Here is a 24,115-nt window from a genome sequence, read left to right as displayed (position 1 = left end):
TCATGGAAGTCTTCAATGTGGCAAGTCCTGGAGCCAAGAACAGGATATATATGTATAAAATATTATAATATATTATATTATAATATAAATATTATAAAATATTATAAAATATTATATTATAATATAAATATTATAAAATATTATAATATATTATAATATACATTTTATTATTGAGTACATTATCTTATATTATACTATTATATATTTTTATATATTGTATATTATATATATATTGCAATATATAAAAAGAATGGCTGATCCATACATACAATTACATGTGAAAGAACAGCCTGTCTGTGAGTTGGCAAATGGATCTGCCCCAAGATAAACATGAAGGAAATTAAAGATTTTGAAAATAAGTTTTAAACCATTGACATCATTCAAAAAAGAGTGAGTAAACAAACAAATGGGTTACTAGTTTTATCATAAATTGTTGAGATGTTAAGTGAGATTTTTAAATTACTCAGTTTTTGAATTGACTTTTGTAGAGTGAATTTTCAAAATCAACATTGAAATTTTAAGCCTAGAAAGGGTTTTAAAATTTTATTTGTTATTTGCTTGAAGTTGGCCAGGTTCCATCTATAAAGATACAGACTGATTTTGCAAATGAAACATTAGCAAATTGTTTAAGCGTATTTTGTCTTCTCTCTCAAGACTTAGCTCACTTCTTTGCAGATAATACACATTCAACATGCATATGATCAATGAAGGAAAAAAGGAAAGCCAAATCCGGTTAATTAAATCCAGTTATTAAAATATATCAAAATTACTGTCAATGTTCAAAAAGAAGTTATGCTGGGGTCCCTTCAAGAGAGACAATGAAAGTTATACTTTAAGACATGTGGAGAGCTTAAGGGGAAATATTTTGGCAAAGGCTGGTCTTTAAGAAAAATGCACACAGGAAGAACAATCGGGTTCATTTATAAATGCAGGGCCAAGAAGTCCAATGTGATTGTCAAGAAACAATAGTTGGAAATTCAGAATCCAGTTAAGGTGGGGGCTGTTCATTCATTCATCCATTCACTCAAGACTGGTGAGACGTATGTAAGACAAGGCCCTGTATAATCACTTAGGATTCATATCTGATTTTTTGGACCTAATGAATAATAGGCTGCTGGAGCCAACTTCTATGGAGCCAACAGCTGTGACAATCTTCAGGTTCTGTGACCTAACTCCATGCCCATCAAATGCCATATCCCAAAATAATTGACCATTTCCTGTTAAAAGTATTTAACAAACTGGGGTGGCCTGAACTTGCTGTTATTCAGAATCCTTGCTCATTTGTACCTACTTAAAGATCAGAGACAATCAAGATACAATCATAGAAGGGAAGTCAAAAGAAAAAATATGGGGAAACTATAGAAATAAAGTTTAAATTATGTTGCCTTGATAGGTTTCAGAATCAAAACTAACTTTTGAAAGCCAGGTTTATCTTAAATACTAATGCTTGTAATAAATAAAACATGTATCTCTAAAACTGGATGCTACAAATTTGATTGCTAGCAGTGTCTGGGAGAGAAAATATTGGGAAAAGTAAAAGGTATATATATGCATATATATATAATATATATATATATATATTTATTATATATATATGTATATATATTTAACCAGCTCAAAACCTTAATTAAGACATTCTATGACAAAGACGTAATGTGGCTTCTTGTTCTGCAGTCTTAGATTTTACATAGAATTTCAAATGGAAATTCAAAAAATTTCAGTGCAACCACTTTTACACAATCAGTGTCTAAGAGCTTGGGCACTACATTCCAAAATATCAGCGTTTAAATTTAGGCTGTCCACTTACTTGCTATATAACTGGACAATTTTCTCTTAGATTTAGTTATACAATATCCATAAAATGTGATAAAGATGTTCCCTACTCCGTTAAGTTTTTTGTGGGGTCTCAAAAAGATTACGTGAAAAGTTCTTAGCACAGTGCCTTGCATTCACTCATTCATTCATTCATTCATTCATTTCTTCAACAAGTGTTTACTGAATTCATTCTATGTCCCATATTCTATGCCAGGCTTTTGAGCAAATAAGGTTGACATAGTTATTACTCAAATGAAACTTACAGTCTATTGAAGAAGACAGATACTCAAAAGATAGTACAAGGTGATTAACTGTAATCATAAGTGTGATGAAGGAAAATTTAAGTGTTATGAAAATATGTAACTGGAGAGGGAGCATACCCAGTCTGAAGTGACCCTGAGGACCAGCAAATGCTTTCCTGAGAAAGTAACATTTAATCTGGAACCTGAAGGAGGAGCAGCCGAGCAAAGAAGTGGACCAAGAGAATTCCAGAAAAAGCCCTGAGATGAGTGGATGCTTTGCGTACTGGAGCATTTCAGGCTCAGGACTCAGAGGTATGTTTCCATAATTGTGATAATATGCATTATATATTTGTATATCCTGCTCTTTTCACTTATCATTACCTGAGAGCATTTTCTGATATAACAATTGTAAATACTTGTGCACCCAACACAGCAGCACCCAAATACATAAAACAATTAATAATAAACAAAAAAGGAACTAATCAATAATAATACAATAATAATACAATAGACTTTATTTAAAAATTTTTTTTAACGTTTGTTTATTTTTGAGAGAGAGGGAGACAGAGCACGAGCAGGGGAGGGGCAGAGAGAGAGGGAGACACAGAACCTGAAGCAGGTTCCAGGCTCTGAGCTACCAGCACAGAGCCCTATGTGGAACTCGAACTCATGAACCCTACCTGAGATCATGACCTGAGACTAAGTCGGATGCTTAACTGACTGAGCCACCCAGGCGCCCCAAATAGTAGGAGATTTTAACATCCCACTTACAAAAAGGACAGATCATCTAAACAAAATCAACAAGGAAACAGTGGCTTTGAATGATGAACTGAAACAGAAGGATATATTTGGAACATTTCATCCTAAAACAGTAGAATACACATTCTTTTCAAGTGCACACGGAACATTCTCCAGAACTCATCACATATTAGCCCACAAAAGGAGCCTCAAAAAATTAAAAAAAACTGAAGTCATACCATGCATCGTTTCTGACCGCAGTGCTATGAAACTAGAAGTCAACAACAAGAAAAAATCTGGAAAGACCACACATACATGGAGGTTAAATAACATGCTACTAAACAATGAATGGGTCAGCCAGGAAATCAAAGAAGCAATAAAAAAGTACATGTAAACAAATGAAAATGAAAATACAACGGTCCAAAACTTTTGCGATGCAGCAAAAGCATTTGCAAGAGGGAAGTTTATAGCCATACAGGTCTATCTCAAGAAGCAAGAAAAATCTTAAATAAACAACCTAACCTTACACCTAAAGGAGCCACAAAAAGAACAACAACCAAAACCTAAAACTAGCAGAAGGAAAGAAATGATAAAGTTTAGAACAGAAATAAATGATGTAGAAATTTAAAAAAAAACCATACACACAATAAAACAGATCAATGAAACCAGGAGCTGGCTCTTTGAAAAAAATCTATAAAATTGATAAACTTCTAGCAAGACTTACCAAGAAAAAAAAGAGAAAGGACTCAAATAAATAAAATCACAAATGAGGGAGGAGAAATAACAACTAATACCGCAAATTACAAAGAATTATAAGAAAATATTATGAAAAACTGTATGCCAACAAATTGGACAACCTGGAAGAAATGGATACATTCCTAGAAACATATAAATAACCAAGATCATAACAGGAAGAAACTGAAAATTTTAACAGGCCAATAACCAGTGAAGAAATTCAATCAGTAATCAGAAAACTCCTAACAAACAAAAGTTCAGAGCCAGACGGCTTCACAGGCAAATCATACCAAACATTTAAAGAAGAGTTAACACCTATTCTTCTCAAACTATTCCAAAAAAATAGAAAGGAAGGGAAACTTCCAAATTTATTCAGTAAGGCCAGCATTACCCTGATACCAAGATGAGATGAACATACCACTAAAAAAAGAGAACTATAGGCCAATATCCTTGATGAGCACAGGTGCAAAAACTTCAACAAAATACTAGCAAACAGACTCCATACATTAAAAGAATCATTCACCATGATCAAGTGGGATTTATTCCTGGCTTGCTAGGGTGGCTCAATATTCGCAAATCACCATGATTCATCACTGTAAGAGAAAGAATAAGAACCATATAATCATCTCCATAGAAGCAAAAAAAAAGCATTTGACAAAGTTCAACATCCATTCATGAGAAAAACCCTCAACAAAGTAGGTTTACAGGTTTTGAGAGAGGGAGCATATATGCATGCACAAGCGGAACAGACAGAGAGGGAGAGAAAGAATCCCAAGCAGGCTCTGTGCTGTCAGCGCAGAGCCCAGTGCAGGGCTCGAACTCACGGGGAGATCATGACCTGACTGAAATAAGAGTCAGATGCTTAACCAACTAAGCCACCCAGGTGCCCCAACTTTATTTTTGAATCTTTAATAATACATATAATAATACTACTACTGCTGCTATTACTACTACTACAACTACAAATACTAGGGTAGATATAATCCAATGAGGTATTTCATATGAAAGGGTCATCTGTATAGAAAGTTGTGTTACATTGGTTATTCTTTTATCAATGCAGTTAGTTACTATTGACCAAGCGTAGTGACATAGGGATAATAGTTCTAAGCAACTATAACTAATAATATGCAATAAGATCTTAGCCTGTTTAATTCTGTAATGGACGTTATTGTGATAAATTTTCAAGGGAAAAGATAATATTTAAGCAAGGTAGATAGTATTTGTCAAACTTTTTCAAATGCTTTTTTTTTTGGTTCTATTGAGATGATTATGTGGTTCTTATTCTTTCTCTTACAGTGATGAATCACAGTGATTCATTTGCAAATATTGAGCTATTGCAAATTGAGTTTAAAAATATTATCTACTTTGTTTATACATCATCTTTTTCCTTAGATTTAAAGAGAGTAGACTTATCACTGAATAAACCCAACTTTCGATCAATGATACTGAACTTCAATGAAAAGCTGCACAGACTGTACACATTTTTAGGGAGAAAAAAACAGATGAGCAACCTGAACAATATACACTGTGAGGCCACTTGGTGAGATGCAGGGGGCAGTGTAACAAAGGCTGAGGAAAGGAGTCAGGACTGTAGCAGTCGGTGCAGGGAGGGGCCCTGCTCCAGTGGGAATTTCCCTGGGCAGAAGGTGGATTATTCTTCTTTATTAATGAGAGAGCATCTCTGCCTACTTTGTTAATGGGGCTGTTAAAAAGAAAAGGTACTGAGTGGTGCAGGGAGCTCTAAACCATGAAAACCACTTAAAGAATTTCATTTGTGCTAGAAAGAAAATGTGAACTGCACTTGGCTGATTTATTAAAATAAAATTAGGAAAAATTTTATTCAAACTATTTGAAACAGATGAATGAATATTTTAATAAATCAATACTTTTTTAGAAATATAATCAATTTTGTATTCAAGTTTAGTAAAATGTAAGATGATAAACAATAGGGATTTCCTCATAATTGAAACACTATCATCTTATCATAAACACAGCATTTCAAACTTTATTTTGTGTGTGTGTGTGTTAAGTTCATAGGTCATTGAGTTCAGATCCCCCAGTCACTACTGAATACTCTGTTATTTAGTCATAAACAGAATAAAGGATTAGATTAAAACTTTAACTAGAATATGGAAACTTAATTGGGGATTACTTCAAATAGGAAACAATAGTGTGAATCTGATATAAACACTGTCACTATTATATAGAGAATGAAAATATGAGTGCTTAAAATTTTTTTTGGATAGTCTAAAATTAAAACTGTTTTTGATGAGAATAAGTAAATGTGATCACCAGCAGATCAACGTTTAAAAGAATACAAACTCGTCAGCATTCTGGCATTCTGGGGTATTTAGTGAGTACCAAAGGTGCTGAAGAAAAGCAACAAAAAGAAAAACAAGCTCTAATTGGAAATTATCTCCTTTAGATGAACCGAAGGAGGTTGCATTAAAACCCACCTAAATTTTCAGATGAGATTTTTTCTTCTAGGCAACTGGCCAATCCATCTGCCTCTGCTTAACTGCAGTAAAACTGTGAAATGTTCTTTAATGTCCTTCTGGTTCTGGAAGGTATTTACATTATACTGCAAAGCATCAGGTAGGGGACACTGGAGTTAAGAGCACAAGATTTTACCTTTGAAGATGACCTACTTCCAATTTTATCATTTTGAGGACATTGTCATATTGCTCTTGACAGTCAAGCTTACACTATGATGATTTTATTCCAGCCTATATAGAAAGGCTATCTGACCATTTCCAATAGGATTCACTAAATTTTGGTGAACAAAGATACAGGTAAATGGATTGCATTCATGTTAGGGAAGGAAGACACACATGCATGCTCAGTCCAGAGGTATACATAAGCGGTCATCACATACTTTGTTGTTCTGGCATTATTTGGTTTTTATTTTTATTTTTTGTGTAAATTTCAAAAAGTTAAAACTTTCATAAGACATTCGAGTGTACTTCTTTATTTTTTTTTTTATTTATTATTGAAACACAATTTGGTAATATTGATCTTAAATTTCCCTGTGGACACTCTCCAGGAAGCCCATTAAGGCTCTGACCCCTCCTGGTGACACACGTGCTCTCCAGGGAGTGCGCTATCATCCCATCATTATCTTTTATTCATCCTGATATTCTTGCTAGCCCCTACAGGAATTAGAGACAGCGACTTTTCAAATACATAATAACCATGATAGAATGAAGACCAGGTTAGTGCCTCATAAAAAAAGATACTAAAATACTTCACTAAAATTCCAAAGAACGAGAGTTTTTCCTTGGCTTGTTAAGGCTATTCATTAGAGATGGCCATAGAGTTGGACCTTGAAAAAAGAAGTCGAACTGGTAAAAATGGGGTAAATGGGCATTTCATGAAAAGGTTGGAGTATAAAGCAGTGGTAATTTGTGTGTATGATTCTAGCACAGGGATTAGAAAGGCAGAAATGGATAATAAAACGTCAAAGGTGGAAGGAATTCCAGATGTAATCTAGTCCAGGAGCTTTTCAAATCTTTACTTATTGAAGTATCTTCTAAACAAATATCAAGCGTGCAACCAATAGGTAAAATATCAAAGACAGATTTGTGTGGGAAACTAAAGCACTTCAGATCTGTTAGACTTGGCAGAGCACTGTTTGAAAACTAACAACCTAATTCTATCCTCTGAGGAGAAAATGAGACCCAGAGAAATGACGCTACTCACTCAAGGTCATTATTAGAATTGGAGACCAAGAGTCCTTTACTTACTCTCCTTACTCTGCTATCCATGTATAGCACTACGGATTAGCTAAGCAATTTTCAGGCAAGGTTCGAGAAATAAGGTAAAATATTACTCAGATACCATACTTCGATATGAAGATAAATAACAGTGGCGAACCGTTTCTTAACCTCCAGCTGAATTTTGTTTTATTTTAAATGTGATCTTTATTGTTCACTCTTAATTTCCCTGATGAACAAATTTTTTTTTAATGTAAAACTGAAAATCCCCCAGAACACCTGTAGCTGGACATTAAAGCTCAGTCATATTGTAGGATTCTGCAGAGCTTCCAGCTTTGCTCTCTTGGACACTTCCAACATGGGTGATCAATTTGTGTCCTGCTCAAAGAAATGAAGGTTATTTTGCCCAAGTTCAGATTTAATTCATTGCACATTAGATATTTTCTAGTTTACCTATTAAGGCTTTGTGTTATTAACTCTTGATAAGCTTCTAAAATATTTTGATTGGGGTGCATGGGTGGCTCAATTGGTTAAGCGTCCAACTCAGCTCAGATCACGATCCCATGGCTCGTGGATTCGAACCTTGCACTGGGCTCTGTGCTGACAGCTCAGAGCCTGGAGCCTGCTTCGGATTCTGTCTCCCTCTCTCTCTGCCCCTCCCCTGTTCATGCTCTGTCTCTCTCTGTCTCAAAAATAAATAAAATATTTTTAAAAATTAGAAAAATAATAAAAAATAAAATTATTTTGATTAATAAAATGAGTCCCTTATATATAACATAAATAAGTCAAATATGAGCTATAAGGCAAGTAAGCATGCATTCAATAAAAATTACATTGTTCTTAAATTGCACAGAATTTGTTTTCAATAAGAAAATTCTTACCCAAACACCAAAAAATATTTAAACATCAGGGATTCAAAAAATACATTTTTCAAATTCTTTCAGCTTATGGTAAAATACTCCTTCACGTCCACATCCATTACATTTGTTATATTCCCTCTTGTTATACAGTTTCTAATAAACAAAACATTCATTCAGCAAATAATACTTATACACAGCATAACAATTTCTTTACACAATACACACACACACACACACACACACACACACACCAAAAAAACATTAAAAACAAGTGACAGAACCTCATTAATGACATAGCCTGGTATTATTTTCCAGACTGACTTTATGTCTTATTACTTACTGTGACATGATAAGCATATGGCTCTAAAGACAGTCTCTGAAAGTTCAAATCCCAGCTCTACCCCTTATTAATTATGTGACCTCAGGGAAATGTACCTAAATTCCTTTTGCCTCAATTTCCTTACGTGTAAAAATGAAATAATATCTCATATGTAACTGAGGAAAAAGTATGTTAATACAGTGAATCGTTTAGTATTGTAACTGACATTTGTAAAATACTCAGTGTGTTGTTATTAGTCCTAAATGATAAACAAATGAAAGATTCACAAATTTCTTTTTTCAAAGGTAGAAGAAAATCCAGATGGTCTATATGGATTATAAAACTAAACAAAAAAAACGTAGATTTTAAAATTCTTAAGATAGGCAAGAAATAAAAAGTTTAACTTGCAGGAAATACAGTGCCACCACCCACCCCCACCCCCACCCCCAGCTTTTTTAGTGTATATGTCAGCAGCTGTTAAAGGCAATCATTTCTATTTCTTTAAGTAAAACAATCATTTGCCTTCATTCATGAGCAAAACGAGGAGAATAATCTAAGAAGCCAATCTATCTCTTAAAAAGGGTTGGAGCTTGGGCAGGGCAATTCAGAGAGTTGCATTTGAAAGGCGGGTACTGTGCTTAACAGATAGGAGGGGTCAGTTCTGAGCCAGGCATTTTAGGAGGCCCTTTTCTCATTTAATCCTAACCAGATTTTACACTGAGATGTGTTACTGTCCCGGTTTTATAAATGAGAAAACTGACACTCAAACGGTTCAGGAACTTGAGCAGGGACACGCACCACTGACAAGGACAAGATTCTAACCTAAATGTACCTGATACCAAATGCATTTTCAGGGGTCACCGTCTCATCTGGGGACTCCAGAGTCTGAACAAGCCACTTTATTTAGTTTTTAGAGTGGGCTCATTAGCTACTCTGTTCCCACACTCAACATGTAGCTCTTACCTTAATATAAATTTTACCATCTTTACGGAAAGAAAAATATTTGTTATAAAATCCACTCTACAAGACTTGGATTTTGGAATCTAAACAAGTTTTAGAACCTTAGAAATTCCTGTGGAAATATTACTAGAGCTCTCATATCCAGGAATTCCCTTATAAGGTCTTTATCCTCTATCCCCAGAATCATTTGAATTTCAAGATCATTTGAATTTATGTAAGGTCATGAATCATGAGAATTTGTTTTAGTAATTTTTATAATGGTGCAAATAGTAATACAAAGAAATTCTTTGGGTTAGTAGAATAACAAGAAATACAAAGAAATTCTAAGGGTTAGCAGAATAACAAACCCTAGATTTTGGTTTTATTTGACTTGGACATAAATCCTATTTAGAATATTTATATACTTAGAAAAACAGGTATTTCTCTTCTGATTAGATACCCTTTGCCCTTACACTCCAAATTTGGTTACCAGAGACCAACTGTTCTTCAACTTCTATACATATAAAGAAACTGGAAGGATTTAATTCTAAATATACCGGATTCAGCTGATAATACTTCTCATTCTCCATAGTGTGATTTTAATAAATATTTTAATGCTAAAAGTCCATGATTTAAAAAATTAACCTAAGAATCCTTTCAAAATTTAACGGTAGGCTTTGGCCACAGGGAACACATGCACATATCAAGTCAAATAGTTTCCTTTTTCGTTTTAGGATAATCTAAAAACACAAAATATTTAAGATACTTGAAGCTAAACTGGCAAATGCCTCTATTTTACCCGACCAAGTCTAGGAGAGGTGCAATCAGTAAAATTGATTTATTTACCCACCACTAGAATGGTGAGGGACTTACCTGGTTGGCAAATTTGGAAAGACTAAGTGGGATGCAGAGCTCTCTCTAGACCCTGTTTCTGCCTGCAAGTTCCCACAGAAGGTTACACAGAAAGGAATTCTCGAAAAAATGACATGAATAAATTACATGAATACATATAAATTACATGAATACACTACAGTAGATGCAAGAACAAAATAAAAACAAATTTTAAAATATTGTGTTTCATTACACAGCATTTCCTCACAAATGCTCAACCACATAACCCTGTTAATTTTGCCAGCACGTTCAGCCTAACAAGTGTGAAAAGCAACATAAGTGAGCCTGACGTTAAAGTTGATAACAGTACATATACTCAAACTCAGAAGTTCAACTAATTGCATTGGAAATTGAAAGTAAATTAGAAAGTCGTAAGCAAATTGCCAGTTATAAACACTTAACATATATTTTAGTTCTTTCTCTGTAATAAAAAAAATTTTATTTCTATGGTTTATCGTAAATGAAAAATAAGACGGGGAACTGGGCATTTTCTTCTTGGCACTTTAAAATAAAAACAATAAATAAATAAAGCTTCACTGAAGCTGTAGGTTGCCAGTGCTCATGAAAATAACTGATCCAAGGGCCATTAGTGGCTCATAAAATAAGAAAGCTCAATAAAATAATCATAACCTCACATGTTTATTTAGTTCTGAGACTTAAGTGATGGACCTTTGTACCTGACCGTGCCTAGAGACAGTTTCATTACTCTCTCTCTCTCTCTCTCTCTCTCTCTCTAATTATGTAAACTCACAGACACACATTTATGGGACATCTATAATGCCATCATATCTTTCCTTTAGTAAACAACAAAGCGGTATTATTTAGTTTCCTTTACTAAATAAATCAGCCAAGCAATGGCTTTCTCTTTAAATTATAATTAGTTATAATTTGAAGCCTCTAAATTTCCTATGAATGGCAGATAAACCCAAGCCAGAAAGAAAGGTTCAACTAATATGAATATGTTATAACCCTCTGTAATTACATTTCTAGGTTTCTGAACTTGTTTTATCATTATCAAATTCATTTTAAGTAGTTTTTAAGGACAGGGAATCCAAAATTTTCATACAGTACTCACCTTCTTTCTAACTTCCTAACTTACCCATAATATGGAGAATGCTCAAAACTATGTAATCTCTCAAGTGACAGTAGTGTCTTAGACAAATTTAGGGTGAATAAAGCATATGTTTCTTACATGACAAATAAAATGTTTTCACACACTTAAAAAATCTCTTATTAGTAACAAAAAAAATTAGTAAAGCAATGCCATATCCTTGATTAAAATAGTTGTCCCTGGTCAACCTTCAATTTACAGAAAGCAATGTTTATTTATTTTTATTTTTTTAAGTTTATTTATTTATTTTCAGAGAGAGAGAGAAAGAGAGAGAGAGCAGGAGCAAGGAGGGGCAGAGAGAAAAAATCCCAAGCAGGTTCCATATGGTCAATGCAGAGCCCCATGTGGGGCTCGAACTCATGAACCTTGAGATCATGAACAGAGCAGAAATAAAAAAGCGGAGGCTCAACAGACTGAGCCACCCAGGCATCCCTCTCTGGTATTTTAGAACAAGGGACTTCTCCTCTTTTCAATATATTCTCTTTAGCTAGAATCTTGATGTCTTCTCTAGATACATTTTTAGTCATGTCTAGGAGCATTCTCTATTGAGTCTCCCTACCTGACCACAGAGATTCTCACCTTCTTCCCATCTTAACAAAAATCTTGTCTTGACTCCACTGTCCTACTGTTTTTCTTTAATCTTACCCCCTCAGTTCTAAGAAATTGTTTGCTATTTGGGCTCCATGTCAACATCACCCACTCACTTTTTTTAACCTCACTCTGCCATAGTCATGCTAAGAAACTTTTTCTCTAGTAGCTGTCACCAGTCGAGGCCACAAATCCTTATCCTGTGATACCTCTTTTACATAGTTTTCTCTCTGGTCTCGCCAATTCCAATCACATTCACTCTTCCTGATGAATTAATCTTTCTAAAGCGTAGTTTGGTTAAATCCTTTTAGAGCGAAGTGTGGGTGATAGTGGAAGGCAAAAAGGATTCCCAGTGGTTCTTCAGCAGCTACAGAACCAAACTGATTCCTCTTCCTCTGGATAAATTTTATTTCATTTCACTATTCTTTTCACCTCTGATTTAACAAAACTGTTAAAGTCACTATTCTTCCACAAAACATTTACATGCCTGCCTCAAATTTTAGTATTCCCTTTGTCTAAAACAGCATTTTCAAACACTTTTAACCATGACCTAAAGTGAGACATAAAATTGTGACCAAGTATACACACAATTAAACATATGTATGTCAGTATCACATATAAATCCAAAAAATTTCTTGACATAATGACACTCTGTAACTTTTTACATGTAAATCACGATCCACTGAACTTACTTCTTTACCCAGTAATAAAGAGCAACCCACAGTTTGAACACCCTGATGTAGATTATCTATATCCCTAACCTTTTTCTAAATTTGATTCAATTATGTACTTCATTATGCCATCATTCATTTCATTCAAAAGAACAAGTAATAGGGGTGCCTGGGTGGCTCAATTGGTTAAGCGTCTGACTTCGGCCTAGATCATGATCTCACAGTTAGTGGGTTCAAGTCCCGCATTGGGCTCTGTGCTGTTGGCTCAGAGCCTGCAGCGTGCTTCGGATTCTGTGCCTCCCTCTCTCTCTGCCCGCTCCCCCCCCCCCCAACTCACGCTCTGTCTCTCTCTCCTTCAAAAATAAATGTTAAAAACAAAATTTAAAAGAATAAGTAATAATGCCCTGTTGGAAATCATGCATTTCTGTCAGCACTGGGAATAAAATATAAGCAAACAAATCCCTACCCTTATGGAGTTTGTAGAGTCCATCCCAAAAGACAATGATCATCCATGCTCCTCTCTTCTTAAAATATTTACCTAATTTATCCATTTCATAGCTATATCATGCTACTTTACATTTCTTCATCTTTTTAATCTAAATCCTATCTGCACAAATAAACTATAATTTCCTTCAAGAGAGGAATCCCTCCCCCCCCCCTTTTTTTTTTAAAGTAGGCCTCAGGCCCAGTGTGGAGCCCAATACGGGATCTCATAACCCCGAGATCAGAACCTAAGCCAAGAATAAGAGTCAGATGCTTAACTGACTGAGCCACCCAGGCCACTTAAGAAAGGAATCTTAATTACACATATTTGCACTCTGTACCTTCATTTAGTAGGGGGAACAATGGGGTAAAGTAAGAACACAATGAGTTCTAGCCTTAGTGCACCACTTACCAGCTTTGCAATGGTGGGCCAGTCACTCAACTTCTCTCAAGTTCAGTTTCTTCATCTGTAAAATGAGGGGTTGGGCTAGGTCAGTGGTTTTCAAATTCTACTGCAAAAAGTTTTCAGGATTCAATGCAGGTTCCAAAGCATGAGAAGAAGGGTCTTCACTCAAAAAAGGGACATCAGGGCTTGGATCCCCTTCTCCTTCCTCAATTGCAGCTTACAATTCTGTTTGGAAAAAAGACAGGTCTCAGTGTTAAAAACGTTTTAATTATTAAATCTCCAGAGTTTGCAATCGTGTGCTCTACCTTCTCTGCCATACAAGTTGAGGTGGGGGAAGAAGAATAAGGTAGGAGGAAATGAGGTAGGAAAGAGGCAGGAAAGAAGACAAAATACTTCTAATAGAGTTTATACACTACTGGGTTTCAAAAATTGCTAGGAACAGTATATATGCTACTTTATTTTTTCTATTAAAAACTTCACAAGATAGGAATTATTAGGCTCATTTTACACATGAGAAAAATGAAGCTCAGGAAGGTTGGATAACTTGATCAGGTACTGATCAATTAAGAAGCAGGGAGGCCAAAATATTCTCTTTCCATTACCCCAAGCTACCCTTAAAACAACCTAACAAGGACGTTACATATGCCCTTTTATTTTTTTTTGTTTTTTTGCTTTTCCTATATTTCACCTTAATCCTCACAACTTTGAGGAATATAGTTCTGCATTATTCTTATTTTGCCAATTAGGAAACCAAGGTTCTAAGAAATGAAAGTGATCTGCCCAATGGTAAAATAATTCAATGGAAGCAAGCATGGAGCACAATACCTGAATTCATATTCTGTGCTCTTTCCATACACCAAATTTTCTCCTTTAAAAGAAAGAAAGAAAAATAAGGAAACAGGAAGAGGGAAGGAGGCAGAATGGATGGCACAAGTGGAGAATTATAACAATTCCACTGCTTACTTAAGAGGGCTAGTGAGTTAAATGAGATAATGAAAATGAGATCATGGAAAGCACCTTGAAAAATCTGAAATAATCAATATCAGCCATTATTATTAATTATTCAAACAGTGTGCACTGACATTGACATTTTGTGTTTTTGTAAAATTCCATGTGGTAATTGCAAATATAAAAGAGCTATATAATGAATTAATTGCTTAGATATACTACAGAAACTCCTATAAAACAAGGACGATCTGACAGTCTTGAGCTTATGATACAACAGTTGGTTATATATGCCTGCTTTCTGTTCATGATATACAATCCCTACCAGCAGCAGAATAATTCAAATTTTCAATTTTTCTTGAATTTCATCACAAACTCAATCAAAAGCATGGAAGTCAGTATTTTAATATCCTTGTACCATGTGAAAAATAATAGCATGCTCTACTACCTGAACTCTTAGAACATTTTTTATTTTGATTGTCTTCCCATTATACTGAGAGATTGTCAGGACCTTATCAGGAAGATCATCCAAACAAACTAGAACATTATTAAGGCTCCAGCAGAGCAGTAACTCACTGAATGTATGAGTGATTAAAAGCCATACAGTTGTGACAAGGACCATAAGGAGATCAGACAAAAGAGTTACATGTCTTTTAAAAAGACCAGAATGATTTAACCCTTTGTATCTTTTACCAGCATTAAAGCTGCAGCATTATTTGATCAATATTAAAGGCTTATGTGACTGAATTCCTTATGGCAAATCACTTCCAAAGGTCAAAACCGAGAAACTGGATTAACGAACAATTACAACATAATTATTGCCTTGCCACAGTGCCAGCGTTCCAAAAAAAATGATATTTAACATAACAATATATCCTGACATTAGTAAACACTACAACTTTTGGAATCTGTCATTGACTATAGTTAAACTTCTTTAGGTTCACTGAGGTATTTGGGCTTAGAAACATATTCCCATTTCATTTAACATTCACGAAACTATTATTAAATGCTTCCTATCTGCCAGACGTTGCACTGTTCGCTGGAAAAAAAGGCATAAACTGAGAATAGATGCTCCTTGGAGGAATGAGCAATCTAGCGTGAGAAAGAAACAGCTAAGTTAATTTTTACAATGGGATGCCACTGAAAAAATGCCTCTGCCATGTTGTTCAGTGAAGTAAACCGACCTTTAAAACCAAAACATTAACTGCATTCTCTTAAGCAGAGGAGAACAGTGATTATTAGACTTTATTTTCTGCTTTCTGGTTTTTGGAACAATTTTTTTTTTATACACTTACAATCAAAAGTAAAGGGTTCAAGAGAGAAATTCTTTAACGAATGTCTGGGGAGAATGCTGTAAAAATCCCAGAAGAAGACCACTGAGAGTAAGGTAAACCCTGGGAGCAAAAGTGACTTCTGAGCTGTCTCTGGATAGTCAATGACAGTGTAGAAGACAGTGGATGATAGCTGTAGTACTGAGAGAATCATCTAGAAGAAGAAAAAGTTTTAAAGTCAGCTTTCCATACAGTTCGAGTGATGGATGAGGGAGAAGTGTGGGAAACTGAATGCTCCTCAGGAGAGAAAAATAAGGAGACCAAGCTGTCAAGGGCTTTAGATGCCAACCTAACGACATCTGGATTTTATCCTTTAGTCAATGGGAAGCCAGGGCTCTAGCAGTTGGGGCCTCTAAACCTGGGACACTCTCAGATTTCTCTTTTCTAAGATGTTTCTGACTCCAAAAATCTGTGAGGTAAAACTCTTGGTTGAGGATGAAAACTCCTAATGGAATAAAAATTGAGTCAGTAGGTTTGAAAGGTCCATTGAGTTGGAACTGACAGGACCTGTCCACCAAGTGCAGAGAGGGGTGAGAAGAAAGAAAAACCAACGGATAACTCAGAGAGAGCAGGATTAGGGCAAATGAAGAGTTAATGAAATCACTGGTGCATACTGAGGATTATTCACTGGACAGTTTGAACACAGGTCTTCTATCCAAGAGAAAGACTGAGGTCCTTTCTCCTCTGATTTTCATCACCGTTACAGTAAAGTAACTAATTATATATCACTAGCAAGTAAGTAATGCTTTTAATCTTTTTTTAATGTTTATTTATGTATTTATTTATGAAAGAAAGAGACAGAGCGAGTGAGAGAGAGAGAGGGAGCAGGGAGAGGCAGAGAGGGAGAGAGAGAGGATCCCAAACAGGCCCACACTGTCAACATGGAGCCTGATGTGGGCCTGGAACTCATGGACCAAGAGATCATGACCTCAGCTGAAATCAAGAATCGAATGCTTCACCAACTGAGCCACCCCAGCACCCCATGTTTTTAATCTTATAAGTGAAATTCTTTAAAAACAAAACAAAACAAAAAGAAAAAAGCTTGGGTGCCTGGATGGCTCAGTTGATTAAGGGTCGGACTTCGGCTCAGGTCGTGATCTCATGGTTCCTGGGTTAGAGCCCCACTTTCAGGCTCTGTGCTGACAGTTCAGTAGTCTACTTTGGATTCCGTGTCTCCCCCTCTCTTTGCCCCTCCCCTGCTCATGCTCTGTCTCTGTCTCTCAAAAATGAGTAAGCATTAAAAAAAATTAAAGAAACAATTTTCTTAAATAAAAATGTTTTTAAAAAGTTTGAAGTTTCTAATAATGGCCAAACAAAAAATCATACACATCAAGAATACTCATACTTATGTTCATATACTTTCCTTCTGATATAAACTGGGTTATTGTCCCCATCATTCAGTTTCTCTCACTAGGTTTAGACATCCACATCCTGTGCTAAGTAATTTTACAGTGCCTGCACTGTGGGTGGAATATACTTCCCTATCGCAGTAATGTTGAGCTTGGCCACGAAATTGCTTTGACTAATAGAATGTCAGTGGACATGATGTAACAGAAGCTTTAATTGTTTGCATGGCTTGGCTTGCTCTCTTGTGTACCTGTGATCTGTCACAAAAAGAATATGCCACTCTATCTACTGCTCCTTCAACTGCACCTCATACCTGAAATGTAGTCAGAAGCCTGCAGTACAGCCTAATCCTAAGGAGCCTTGCTTAGATCAGCCCTATTACACCCTTGAGAGTATGAAAATAAATAAAATAACAGTAAGGCACTAAGCATTTTATGGCTTGTTGTTGTTGTTGCTGTTATGCAGCATTACTGTAGCAACAGCTGACTACAATAGGTTTTCCCTTACCTCAGAGAAAAGGAAACAGAGGTGTGTCTTTTTTCCCTTAAGACTATGGTTTGCTATACAAGCATAATGTACTTGGTGGGTTTTTTTTTTTTAATTTTTTGATGCTTATTTATTTATTTTTTTGATAGGGAGAGACAGCACGAACAAGGGAGGGGCAAAGACAGGAGACACAGAATCCAAAGCAGGTTCCAGGCTCCGAGCTGTCAGCACAGAGCCCGACGTGGGACTCCAACCCACTAACCGCGAGATCATGACCTGAGCGAAAGTCAGAGGCCTAACCGACTGAACCACCCAGGTGCCCCAAGGCATAATATATTTGCAAAATGTATATATAATGCTTTGGTGCAGAAGACCTCAAAGTTGAAGATGGTATCGATAGATGACTCTATAAATCAAGGTTTTCAACTCTGCAAATTTATCAGTAAAGTTACAGTATATCAATGGAAATTCATGCATGATTTGTAGTGAATATTAATAAGCTCATTCTAAACAAAAGAATAAGAATATCCAAGACAATCTTGAAGACACTATTTTATTTGCTTTTATGCATGTATATTTAAAAATATTAAAATAAATAATGGAAATAATTATAGAACTAAAAAGAGATCTTAGAGATTAAACATATAATAACCAAAATGCAAAATGCATCAGAAGCCTAAAAAGTAAACAATAAAAATACTTCTTACATAAAAAATAAACGCAAAAAGAGAATGAAAATATGAAATAAAAGTCAGGAGACAAAACTGCTCTGGGAGGTCCAACAAAATAAGAAAATGAAACAAAAATAAGAAAATGAAAACAAAGAAATAGGAAAGAAAAAAAATCATTTAAAAAAACAAACCAACACTAGAAAATGTCCCCAAACTAAAGCAAAATATAAGATTTCAAAATTGAACAGGACCCTGGGGATGTCAAGACAAAGAATGAAAAAAGGCCCACATTCATATCCTTTTGAAATTTTGTAACACAGTGCATCCTAAGATTTTCAAAAACATGCAGAGCCCCACAAGGGAAGTTTTGGAGTGGGGGAGAAAATCTGAGAGAACCTAAGACTTTGAGCATTAAAAAAAAATGAGGATAAAGTAATAGCAAATTTAGAGGAGAAAACAGAAAGAAACCGAATTTGAAATTTCAAGGTTAAAAACAAACTTGTCTGAAAAAAATCAAAGCCCAGACATAAAGCAGATGTAAATTTGGAATAATTTCAAGCAATTGAGTTAAATATTAAACAGAAAGAACGAGACTCCATTTGAACACATAACAATTTTTCCCAAGCATTTCCTAGGTTTCTAGGGGTGAACCTATATCTCCGTAGAAGAGCACACTGCACATTAGACATGCTTCTGGACTGTCCATATTGTTTACCCGTTTCCAACTTTTAGAGGCAATAGATTAAAAAAAAGGAAGACTTGGTGATGGTTATAGAAAAAATATAAATATAAGTAAGCTTGACAACATAAAAGTTTAGCTGACCAAAAGTAAGCCACAGGAGAAAGGAAAAGTTGAGGAAATTAGCAGAAGTAATAACATTAAAAGTATAGACTTGTTAAAAAAAAAAAGAGAATTCTTAACAACATTATTTCAAGTGATAAAAGTAATCAGTAAAAGAACAAAATGAAAAATAAAAATGTTCAATATTGAAAGGAAGGGCAAGGAAAGATGGGTAAGTTAAGGGGGACAGATCCTCAACTATCAGAGCAGGAGTCGATGAATCTGCTTTAAAGTTGACAAGCGTGTGATCACCATTTATAGAGTAGCATTGCAACAGGAAGGAATTAAAAAACAACAGTTATGAGTTACCTGAGAATTTGATGAGAGTGAAGGAATGACAAGGTAAAGAGAGTACTTTTTATTATAACCATCCTGTAACATGGGATTGTGATTAATTAAAAAAAAAAGATTTTTAAAAGAATGACTCAGAATTCACATCCCATAATACTACTAGCTGCATACTTATAATAGCAACAAATAATAATAAACCTTCACCTTAAAAATTAAGAACCTAAAATGGAATGAGAAAAAGCCATCACCAGGCTAATGAATTAATTGAAATGCCCAAATTTAATATATTTAATGCAGAATGTTAAACATATTTAGAAAATAAACAGTTTTTGCATATTTATTATCATTCAGTACTTATGATATTTACACATAGCATGTACCATTTTACCTGTATTCTCTTTTGTATTTTCTAGAAATAGGGGAGAAGAAATAAGACTTTATTAAACACCTACCAGTGAAGTGTTTAAATATGTCTCTGTTCTCAGGACTAAAATTTGGTATAATTTTACCACCATATCAACTCTAAAGCAATAGCACTAAGAGATTTATCTGAGGTTAGTAAATGATGGAGTATACTTCTATTATATTAGACTACTATAATCATTTTAGTGATCATTAATCCTACCGATGATCATTTTAGTCTACTAAATTATAATATCAAAATACTGATCTTAAAATACACACACAATTGTACTGTTTACCTAGATCTTCCTTAGTTTCTGTGGTAAGCAGAGTAATGGCCTTCCAAAAATGTCCTCGGAAGCTCTAAATATGTTACTTTACATGGCAAGTGACTTTGAAGATGTGATGAAGATGAGGCTCTTAAAACAGGGTGAGAATCCTGACTAAGCCAGGTGGGCCCAATGGAATCACAAGGGTATGTTAAAAAGATGGAACGAGGAGTCAGAAGAATCAGAAAAGGAGTTGTGGTGACAGAAACAGACGTTAGAACGGGATTGTTAGCTTTGAAGGTGGAAGATGGAAGAGGGGGCCACGAGCCAAGGAGTGGAGGAAGACTCAAGAAGTTGGAAAAGCAAGGAAATGGATTCTCCACCAGAGTCTCCAGAGGAATGCAGCCCTCCTGACATCTTAAATTCAGCCCAAAGAGACCCCTTTGGGACTTCTTGTGCTGTAAAATAGTAACACGTATAATAATAAATGTTATCTCAAGCCACTCAGTTTGTGGTAATTTGTTACAACACACATAGGAAGCTAATTCAGAAATAGTTTCAGAATCAGAAAGATCTGGGCTTAAGTCTTGTCTCTGCTGTGATGTGGGGCAAGATTCTTAACCTCTATGAATTTCTGTTTCTTTATCTGCATTTTGAAATTATAAATAGCAAGTGTGGTGATCATTCATCTGTAGTTAGAGCTCATTAATGGGTAAATGCTATTATTAAGTACTAACAATAGAAGAAAAACAAAATTTGTAAGAAAAAAAATGGCTAAGATTGTTTTTTGCTTCCAAACCCCCGAAGTTAGCTGGCCAGTGATTCTTCATAACATATTGGCTACAAGTTGAAATATGAAGGAGGAAAACTCTTCCAATATTGAAACCACTTCATGATTTGAGCTTATTCACTGTACTCCTTTAATATCTAGCCTCTTTGGGGAAGAGGCAATATCCTTGACTGGCTATAAATTTATGAGTGTAGTTGCTTTTATGGCTCTGAATGTAATAGAACTTAAGTAAATACTGATAAGTTCTCTATTCTTCTGAGAAGTTTCCACCCACATAATATTGTCCTATCATTGGAAATCCCCACAGTTTTGATAAGAACGAAGGCAAGAACTCTTTTTTATATGATACTTGTCAATTAGAATCAGGACAGCATTCATCATTTTAGTTGGAAAGGCTATGTGTTTTTTAAAAAACCCACTTGAAGTCTGTATAATGAAATTTTACTTTTATTGTCTTTTGAGCACCTTCAGCTGGTCCTTGGGAGGTTAAGGTTGACTTTCAAGCTTATTTTTTTCAAGTATCCTTTAACATAGTTTGCATTTATAGATTAAATGGTAAACTGAATTAAAGGAAATAGGTATTTTCTGTCACCACAGTCTCCCCACATAAATTGACTATATTTGAAAACCATGTCTATCTTGTCAATATAGGGATAGATACTCCTTCATTAACTAGGCCTGTAGGGAACTATATTAACTCTTTCAAACCACTTAGACACCAGCCATTTGGCAGGAATTCTTTGTGTTCACACTGTATTTAAGGATATTTTTCTCCTCAGATGCAACATCTTAAGCTTTCTGTGTACGTATTGTAACATTGCACCAGTTAATTACTACCCAGGGGGCCTCACAAATAGGCGAATTCTCACTGAAAACCATAACACTCAAAAAAGTATAAAGTGTGACTAAGAAAAAATGATTTACGACATCATTCCCCCTATTCCATCGTGTATGGTTCTTCACTGGTATGGGCATCCCTTTGAGATATGACCTACGTTATCTGAAAATCCACTCTTAAGGAACCATTAAAGGTGAGGTGAAGCCTTCAGGAGGTAACTAGGTCTTATGTGCAGAGGTTCTTATGAATGGGATTAGTGTCTTCATAGGAAAAGGCCAGAGGGCGAGCTAGCTCTTTTTCAGCCTTGGGAGGATACAGCAAGAAGTGGGCTGTCTACAACCCGGAAGAGGGCTTTCACCGGAACCCGAGCATGCTGGCACCATGATCCTGGAACTGGACCATGATCCTCCAGAACGGTAAGAAATAAGTGTTTGTTGTTGAAGCCACCCAGTAATTTGTTAGAGCGGCCTAAACTGACTAAGACAGGGGGTATGAATAAACATGCATATGATTCAATGCATAAATGAGCAAACATTTCCTGAACGAACATATGTATGAATTAGTTACTTGATTTTACACAAGGACAGAGCAGAGTTTACTTCTCTTTGCCTACATGAAGCCAAAGTACACAGTTCATTTATAAACACCACTACACAAGCAACATTTTGAAGTGAAGACTAGAATAAATTATTTCATTATTCAGAATCCTATCACCCAACAAAACAACTATATTTTTCATGTTCCTATTAGTTTCCTGATCATATTTTAAATAGTTTAGCACAGAAAAATCAGACTATTTTTTTCCACATAATGAGAACAATTCAGGCACAAGTTTAAAATTCTGCACATATAATAGGTTTCATAATCTTGACAGGCTACAGTGATCTCTCTTTCCTAAGAACTCATGACACTTTATGAATATCCTAATGACTAGGGACACGACCATATACTGTTATAAGACACACTTGGCATTATTATTTAGGCTGCATTCTGTTCAATTTTATATGTTATTTGCCCAGCTACAATGAAGCTCTGTCCTATTAGAGAATAGGAATTATGTCTCTTTATATAATCCCACCCTGCCTAGAACAGTGAGAAAGATAGATAGATAGGTAGATAGATAATAGACATTTGTTCAATGCATGTCAAACAAATGTAGTCATTATTAGTGAATAAAAAATAAATGAGAAAACTAAAAATGCCTAATATTTTATATTGCTGTATTTTGAATATGATTATAATAGTTTGTTTCATAATCTTGCCTGCCTGAGACAGAAACCATTACTGTCCCTTAAAAATATGTATTTTAAGATAATCAACTTCTTTTCCATTAATATCATATCCATTAAATAGTTAAAAAGTCAGAAAGCCATTAGAAAAATAAAATTGAGCAAGAGTGATTAGCATTATTCTCTTTAGCTTTCACTTTTGATTTAAAAAGCATACGTGAGATTAAAACCGTTCTTAACTTTGACCCAGTTGCAATGCTGAAGCAACATGAACTCTGCCCCCGAATGCCAACCTGTAAGTGGAGGTTATTGCTTTTCCTATGAGGGTGTAAATTCAATTAAACAAATGTACCACATGTACCAGGCATTTAGGAAACGAAGAAAGAAGACACAATTCCTCTGCCTTCAAGGAGCTTACAGGATAGTGGAGACATTTACATAATACATGTATATTTAATTGTCAAAGTCAGAACAAGTTTTTTGTTTTGGGTTTTTTTTTTCTTTCTTTCTTTCTTTGTTTTTGGTTTTTTGATTTGTTTTGTTTTGTTCGTTTGTTTTTTGGTCTCCAGTGGAAATTATGAATTTAAATTTGATTCCTGTTCCCTTTGGGAAAATGAAGCCTTTAAAAATGAGTCAGAGTATCTCTTTGTTCTCAGGGTTTCTCTCATTTTGACAACTATTCCTCTGTGATAAGTAAATAAAGTCTAGCCCTTTAAATACAAACAAACACTGGTCTCCTTTCTCTTATTTTCTTCCTTGCTTATTTCTTCTGTTGGGTTATACATTTTCCTCCCATCCTTAATGCAAGACTTGGTCTTTAATTTTATCTTGTTTACCTAAATACACATTAATTCATGCACCTTATGAAAAACAGGACCTCCTAGTATTATTATTACTTCCCAAATTTATATTTCTAATCCTAACCACGTACCAGTGTTAGTCTTAAAACATAACAGTCTTAAAACATAGCAGCTCATTATGTTTTCCTTAAAATTAGCATCATTCTCCAATTTGTCCTCTACTGAAAATGTCTATCACCTCACTCTTGGCAATATATGTAACTACACACACACACACACACATACACACACACACACACACACACAATTGTAAGGATAGATAGATAGATAGATAGATAGATAGATAGATAGATAGATAGATTTG

General features: G+C 35.1%; 1 protein-coding gene across 2 annotated transcripts in view; it reads right to left on the bottom strand.

The window, feature by feature from the left end:
* Positions 1 to 24,115, bottom strand: part of HNF4G (hepatocyte nuclear factor 4 gamma) — a 128,934-nt gene that overhangs the window by 64,570 nt on the left and 40,249 nt on the right. The window contains exons 1-2 of one of the 2 annotated variants that reach the window (XM_045049845.1): positions 14,337 to 14,373; positions 13,518 to 13,736 (exon numbers count right to left, since the gene is read on the bottom strand). The gene's annotated coding sequence lies outside the window, so the exon portion shown is untranslated. Of the gene's footprint in view, positions 1 to 13,517; positions 13,737 to 14,336; positions 14,374 to 24,115 lie in introns of those variants that run through there. The other variant, XM_023248474.2, reaches the window with a different exon arrangement.

This window comes from Felis catus, chromosome F2, assembly GCF_018350175.1.
Source record: "Felis catus isolate Fca126 chromosome F2, F.catus_Fca126_mat1.0, whole genome shotgun sequence".
In the NCBI taxonomy this organism is placed as follows: Eukaryota; Metazoa; Chordata; class Mammalia; order Carnivora; family Felidae; genus Felis; species Felis catus.
This window is presented reverse-complemented; position numbering and strand designations above follow the sequence as displayed.